The sequence below is a fragment of the Syngnathoides biaculeatus genome, chromosome 9 (genome assembly GCF_019802595.1).
Source record: "Syngnathoides biaculeatus isolate LvHL_M chromosome 9, ASM1980259v1, whole genome shotgun sequence".
Classification (NCBI taxonomy): Eukaryota; Metazoa; Chordata; class Actinopteri; order Syngnathiformes; family Syngnathidae; genus Syngnathoides; species Syngnathoides biaculeatus.
Window position 1 is genome coordinate 3,088,102 of NC_084648.1, and position 7,916 is coordinate 3,096,017.

Genomic DNA, 7,916 nt, shown 5'->3' on the forward strand with positions numbered 1-7,916 from the left:
CTACAGGCTGGGTACACCCTGAACTGTTTGCCAGCCAATAGCAAGGTAGATAGAAACAACAATTCACACTCACATTCACGCCTAAAGGTGATTTAGAGTCTTCAATTAACCGAACATTCATGTGGGAGGAAACTAGAGTCCCCGGAAAAAACCCACACAGGATCAGCAAAAACATGCACACAGGCGGGGTTGGGATTTGAACCCCAGTCCTCAGAATTATGAGGCAGATGCTCTCCCCAACCACTCGCATCACTGCCCTGTTGATAATTTTTCAGTCCAAACCAAATTAGGAATACGTTTTTCTATGGGATTTCTAGTGTCACACAAATTTCCCAGTATTCGTAAAAACCTGCTGACATTGGATGAATTGAGGACAAAGTTCATTAATAAGTAATCTAAACCAGTTGGGGAAATGTAGTATTACTAGAACCAGACACAGTAAATTGATCACGATACGCTGTTGTAAATTCTACAAAAGGGAAATAATGACTTGAAATAAAAACACAAACAGTCGAGGAAAGCTTTCCCACTTTCAAACCCCTTTTGTAGTTCGAATTGTACGTCATCCTCACTGGATAGCAAGGTCGCAAAAACACGTTTGTTCTTCACTCTTCCACTGTGGCCAAAAATTGCAGGGTTAAACAGATAAGCGAGGGACAGAGAAAGTATTATAATTTTGTGACTATAAAGGTGACATTACAAGTCAATTGGTAGTAGTAACTAAATTGTTAGCTATTGTATTGACAGATTTACTGTAATGGGTAGTCACAGGGCAAACAACTGTTTACTCCTAAAGCCCAAGTACCTAAATACATATGCATGCTATTTGTCCTGTGTGAACTGTGAAAAAAAATCTCAAGAGCCCATAGAGTATGGTGAAAAAAGTACAAATATCTTTCGTACTCCTGGTGGTCTGCTGAAACGCGTCATCTCATTACGCAATTTTGGTCACCCTGGTCAAGACTCAAGGGAAAAGTACAGCAAAACAGCTGTGCAGGAAAGTATGACAGTCTTTGCTGGGACGAACACAAGCAGCATCATAGCCGCAGAGAGAAACATGGAAAGTTTGGCAAAGGGGACGACCACTACCTGATCCTACGTCTGGACATGCGCAAATATGAGATTATTCTTAAAATGAGTCATCGGTTTCTGTTCTCCACCAGACTAGGGAGTTTTTTTTTTCTTTTCACCAGTCCCTGCTGTTAATTTCTAAAATGTATTTAGCATTGCATGTACAGATGTAGTTAAGTCTTGATTGTTTTTAAAAAGCTGTTTTTTTAAAATCAGAATATAAGATATACATCTTCTTATATCTTAAATATGGCGGCAGGGTGGAGCAGCTGTAAAGTGTTGGCCTCACAGTTCTGAGGACTGGGGTTCAATCCCGGCCCCAGCTGTGTGGGGTTTGCATGTTCTCCCCATGCCTGTGTGTTTTTTCTCCAGGGACTCCGGTTTCCTCCCACATTACAAAAACATGAATTGATTGGACACTCTGAATTGCCGACAGGTGTGATTGTGAGTGGACTGTTGTCTGTCTCCCTGTGCCCTCCGACTGGTTGGCAATCAGTTCAGGGTGTACCCGGCTCCTGCTGATCACAGCTGGGATAGACTCCAGCACTCCCGTTCCCCTTGTGATGAAAAGCGGTTCAGAAAATGAACGGATGAATGAATGACAAAGTTCAAACCATATCAGCTATTGTATGTCCCCAAAGTGTCTGGTAATGGTGTCAATGTTGTTAACTGGAGGATAAAGACAAAAATACAGCACAGTATATCACTAAGTTTGCTGTAGCTGCCATATAGAGCAAAACAAAAACCAATTCAATGCTGCCCATTAATGTTGTGATTATGTCTCAGTTAGTTAGGTTCTGGTGAAGGTGCCTGACTGTTGCCGTGACCGGAAAATGGTCCAAAACACCTCAGGCATGCATGTATGTGCCAAGAAAGCATGCTCCAGTGTTGACAGTATACATTTTGTAAAATTACAGTAATTTTGACTTGGCATGTCTTCCCTTTCTTTTTTTCTTTTGTCTTTCTTTTTTTAAAATAATTGACATAAATGTTGGATTGTTGTGAGCAATGTGGTTATTTTTTTTGCTAATAACAAACAACAATCTGTCTGGTGCTTGATTATAAGTAAGCATTTAAGGTTTATTGGATAACTTTTTCCAAAAAAGGCATACTTGTGCACTACAATGAAGTAGCTATCATTTGCATGGGACCAGATGGCACTTATTCTTTTTCCCAATGCGTGTTTTATAGGTAAATCTTTTTAAAAAGTACCTTAATTTCTAAACTCAAAATTGTCTCATAATTGTAATTGTGTTTTTTTTAAGTAACTTATGTTTAAGTTGCTGTTCTTGGTGACTTATGGACACTCTTTGGATTGTGCTCCATGTTCTCTGACAAAGAAGTAGAATGTTTGAAGTGACCTGGAAAAGATGAACTTATCAATTTTTTTTGTATGGCAGCACGGTGGATCAACTGGTAAAGCGTTGGTCTCACAGTTCTGAGGACCAGGGTTCAATCCCAGCCCTCCTTGTGTGGAGTTTGCATGTTCTCCTCGTGCCTCTATGGGTTTTCTCTGGCCACTCCTGTTTCCTCCCACATCCCCAAAACATTCAAGATTATTTGGACACTCTAAATTGCCCCGAGGTGTGATTGTGAGTGTGGCTGTTTTTTTCGATGTGCCCTGTGATTGGCTGGCCACCAGTTCAGGGTATATCCCGCCTCCTGCCCAATGACATCTGAGATAGTCTCCAGCACTCCCCGCAACCCTCATTAGGATAAGCGGCGAAGAAAATGGATGGAATTTTTTGGACCATTTTGCCTCTGTTGTGGTACACTAGCCTTGGTGAGAGCAGTGTGGATTCAGTTCCCACTCAGTGAATTTGAATGCAAGTGGTTGTCCGTGTCTGTATGTGTCCTTGCGACTGCCTGGTGACCAATTCAGGGTTTAGTGTGGTTTTTCCAGAAATCACCACGGATAGGCTCCAGGACCCCCAGAGCCATGACCCACCATAAGCGGTGCTGAGAATGGACGAATGGACCACCAGTACTCATAAGGGTCATGTTGTGTGGGGTGATGTCATTCGCGCCCCCCAAATAGCTGTTCCAAGTCCTTATCACAAGTCTCATCATTGAGCTGACTACTTTCAAAATTGTCCAACATTTGGCACCTCCACAGAAAGTAAACTATTGTAAGAATTTATTCTCCACCGTGAGAAACGTGTTTTCAGACCTCAGGCGCACAATACTCCATAAAATAAAAAGCCCGTGTTGGTTTAGCTGGTGTTTAAGGGATGAGGGACATGACCCAAAGTGAATGGAAGGACAGAAGGACACAGTTGCCATCCTGTCACAGATAATAAAATGCCCAGTACACCGACTCAACTCTTATGAACCAAAGCCATGTGTTTAATGTACCCAATGCACGCTGTGTAATGCTTGTTTTAGAACTCTTAATGCTGCGTGTGTGAATATGTGTGCACATGTGCATACGTGCATAAGTGGCGCGTTCCCTACCTGTTTTAATGTTGTGCGTGAATGTGTGCGTGGCACTGTCAACTGTAATTTGCAATGACCACTGGTGGGTTTTTTTTTGTGTTACAATGTCCACCCCCCCCCCCCCCCCGCCCCTCAACCTGGCCAAATGCCCACCCGAAACACACGCTCTTACACCAACACTACAAAGGTCGCAGGTGAGCTGGAGCAAATCCAAGTTGACTCTTGGGTGAAAGGTGGGATGCCACTGAACCTGTCGCAAGTCAACAGGAGGCAAGCATGGTCGCAGGATTTTTCTCTTCTGGGGCTAAGGTGGGGGTGGGGTATTAAAAACATTATTTATATAGTACTCATTAAAATAAAATGCTGGAGGGGCTTAGCTATTTTTTTCATTGCAAGTTTTGGAAAGTGGGAGAACGCCCGAGTACCTGGAGATAGCCCACACAAGCATGAGGAGCGCGTGCAAACTCAGCACAAGACAACTTGAGCTGCAATTCATACCCAGAACCCCTGAAATGTGAGGCAGACATATTACTAACTAGTATCCCCGCTCCCCCCCTAAAAAAAATAAATACTGTATATCAGAACAAATCTTGACCTCAAGAGCAGTCATTGTGCAAAAGCACACGTTTTACTCGTGTTGGGTAGTTTTAAAAAGAATCACAAATACTTAGTGTTGTCTCTCCAATTTAGAACATAATCATTCCGAATGAATAAGTGAACGCGTTCCCGTAGAATAGGCTGTAGGCTTTCCGATTTAATGGGAGCTATATTCATCTCACTCAGAATAAACCTCACAGGAACATCTGACCCAAGGCTCCTCACCTGATCATTCCCAGAGAACCTGAGATTAGATGTGTTGCAACCCAAACGTAAAGAAATGTCCCTCAACCCCCCCAAAAAAATAGCATCGCGTTGTGCAAAAGCAAGACTGAGAAGCGTGCAAACTGCTGGTACAGGCCCAAGAGGGGACAATATAAACAAGCTGATGCACGTCTCGTCTGTAAATATAACCTAAAAAAAGGTTGGTGTCAGCGGATGGCACGGCGACAGACTGTTTACGGCAGCAGGGAGCGAAAGAAAGCCCAGAGTGAAGTTGGTGGGAGGCTGGTAAAAGCTGGGCTTTTTGTGGTCATGGCATGTAGTAGTAGTACCGTGGGGTTGGCAGATGGCTGATGCGGAGGTTGGCTGCGGGGGTGGCAGTGCCTGAGCCAGCCTGTGGTGATGTGGTGTGGTTAACCAGTCTGGGTCATCTACACTTCCTCTGGCCTGTATTCCTGGGAGGAAAAACAGTCTAGTCAAAATAATGGTGTCATTTTGGCTTTGTATACATTCTAGCAAGAGAAGACAAATTTAGCAACAGTAAATCAAAGGGAGGTGCCTAAAAGTGAGTAAGAAAGTGAGAAAAATATTTGTTCTGTTTTTGCTCTCTCTCAACTGTTAAAATAACGTATCATAAATTAGGTGCCCATCTTCAGTGCTCCTTACGGATTCAGATCATTATAAGCATTTGAGTCTGTGCTGCTTTTACTCAAAACCTCATTAAAAAAAATTCCCAGACTGGATTTTGACACAGTAAATCTGTCGTGTTGGGGAAAGCCACGCCATATACTATTTATGTACTGTGTGGGTGTACCAGACTGGTTTAATTCCAGTATCTGGACCCCAGACTAGCCTCACACTACTCAGAGAGTGATATGAGACCAAAGGTATTTAACACCTTTCCTGGCTCAGAACAGTCTTAAATGCAAACTCACAAGTAGAAAATATTCTCAGGTAATGTGGCAAGTATGTATTTAATACAGTATAAATGCACATTCTCATTTGACACAACCATCAGTCATGTTGTGGATCCTATCTTCATAAAAACAACAGCAGGTGAAAGAGGCCCCTACATAATGTGAAGGTAAACTGCACAAGTTGTATAACGTTAGTTTTCCCATTGAAGTTCACACCTGTTAACTTTCGATAAAAGAACAACGCCTGTACAGTATATATATATATATATATATATATATATATATATATATACTGACCGCTGTCCAAATCTTATGTTATTGTCAAATAAAAATGTGATATCAAGATAAATAATCCATAATCACAGAACAATCCAAATTATCCACCATTAACGTGACCTACACCAAGTCAAACTCAACTGTACAAAAACTCCTTTTTTCCCCTCTTCTCACCTTTTCATTAATTTTGGAGGGCCAGTGTTCAACACCAACATGCCTGAACTCCAAGTTCCTCCAGCTCAGGCAGGACACAGCAGGTGAGGCTGTGGGACACCACCTCATCTGCACACACCATTAGCATTGGGACTGCCGGAGGATGTTTCCTCTTTTCGCTGTTTTTAAGTGTACGCCTCAACCCACTTGTCAAACTCCTGAGGTTTGCAGATGACACCTCAGTCATCACTCAAATTTGTCAGTGATGGCGATCAGTCTGCATATGGACAGGAATTTGAGCGGCTGGTGATCCGGGGCAGCAAATATAACCTGGAGCTGAACTGACTCAGGAATGCAGAAATGATCGTGGACTTCAGGAAAAATCCTCCGCCATGCTGCTCCTAAAGCTGTCTGACTGTCCTGCATGAACCGTTGAGACGTCCAAGTTCCTGGGAATTAAAGTCTCTCAGGTAGGTGGGAGGCCAACATCAACTCCTTCTTCAAAAGGACCTGGCAGACCATGTACTTCCCGCAACTGCTGAGGAAGTGCTTACTGCCATAAGAGCCATTCAGGCAGTTCTAGGAAGTCATTGAATCAATCAGTCAGTGTTCATCAACCATAGGGTCTTCAATGTGTTCCATGGTACTGAATATTTAACTACTGAGAAATTCTTTTGTTCCCTTTTTCATTAACAAAAAAGCATTTCACCATGGGTGTGGAGAGTGTGTGACTTTTTATAACAAGTATGCAGTTCTTTCTTTGACAGGACAAAGCGGTACAACTCAAATTATTTTATTATAAGCATAGGTACACTGGCGGCATGGTGATTCAGCTGTGAAGTGTTGGCCTTGAGGTCCAGGGTTTGATCCTGGCCCCACCTGTGTGGAGTTTGCATGTTCTCCTCATGCCTACATGGGTTTTCTCTGGGCACTACGGTTTCCTCCCATGTCCCAAGAACGTGCAAGTTTAATTTGACACTCTAAATTGCCCATAGGTGTGATTGTGAATGCGACTGTTTGTCTCTATGTTCCCTGCGATTGGCTAGCAACCAGTTCAGGGTTGACACGGGTACACTATGAGGTCACATCACATAAAGAGTTGCACATCGCAATGTGCTTTCGAATTTGTGGCAAACATTTTATTCATTACACATATTTATTCTTTTAATGGACATTCCTAAATCAATAGATGAGGCAGTGTGTCAACATTACACATTTTACAAATTTAAACCTTGTAACTATACCCAAGTCAACCTTTGTGAATTACCACGATCTGAATGACTCAGAATCTTAACAGGAACACTTTTGTTCTTTTCTCCCCCTAATCTGAAGTCACCAAAGCTTCACACAGTCATGGATTGTGTCCGCATGGATGTGTGTGGGCAGAGGACGTCAACAGAGGAATAATTGAGTAACACCTGCTTAGAAACGAGGGATAATTTAGCAGAATCCCACACAACTTTGGTGAAGAGTTTTGTGTCAAGGTTGTGTTTTCATCCGTCTCCCATTTTTGCTTTATTTTAACGTAATATTTGCTGCTTAAATGAGAGAAAGGGCTTCACTAGTTGCATTAAAATTAAAAGGTTTGGTTGATTGATTGATTATTTCTCTCTGCATAGAGAAAATGGCCTGAATGAAAGTGGGCAGTGATTATCGTGTCATGGTCCTGCCGGTCTAGTCCTGGCTGTGCGGGTGCCCGCGCGGCCGCGCTGATTGGGAGGCGCAAATCTGTGCCTCATGCTGGCTGATTGGTCCCGATGTATATATGACCCTGGGGACGACTGGTCCGGCGCCAGATCGTTGCAACTCATGCCCCGTTCTGTGTGTACCGACCTCCGCCTGTTCTCTGACCGACTCCGTAAGCCTGACGCCTTTGATACTTCTGCCTGCTCTGATCGATCTCCCGTGTACCGACACCTGCCTCCCCGCGGACCTGCTCTCTACGCCCGATGTCCCGACTACTGCTGCTGCACCTGACTGCCTGCCCGATCCCCGACCTTGGAATAGTAAAAGTTTTCCCCTATTTATCTCTGCGTCTCCCGACTCCTGCATTTGGGTCCTACTTCCGTCTCGATGGGTCGTGACATATCGAACAGAGGAATAGTTTTACACAGAAGGACAATCAATCCGCTACTCTAAGCACTCTATCTTAGAATTATGGAAGAAGTATATGGTGAAAATTCTGTTCCAGTTTGGTTTCAATTTTTTAGAAGAAAAATGTAAAAAAAAATGCTTTGATTAAGT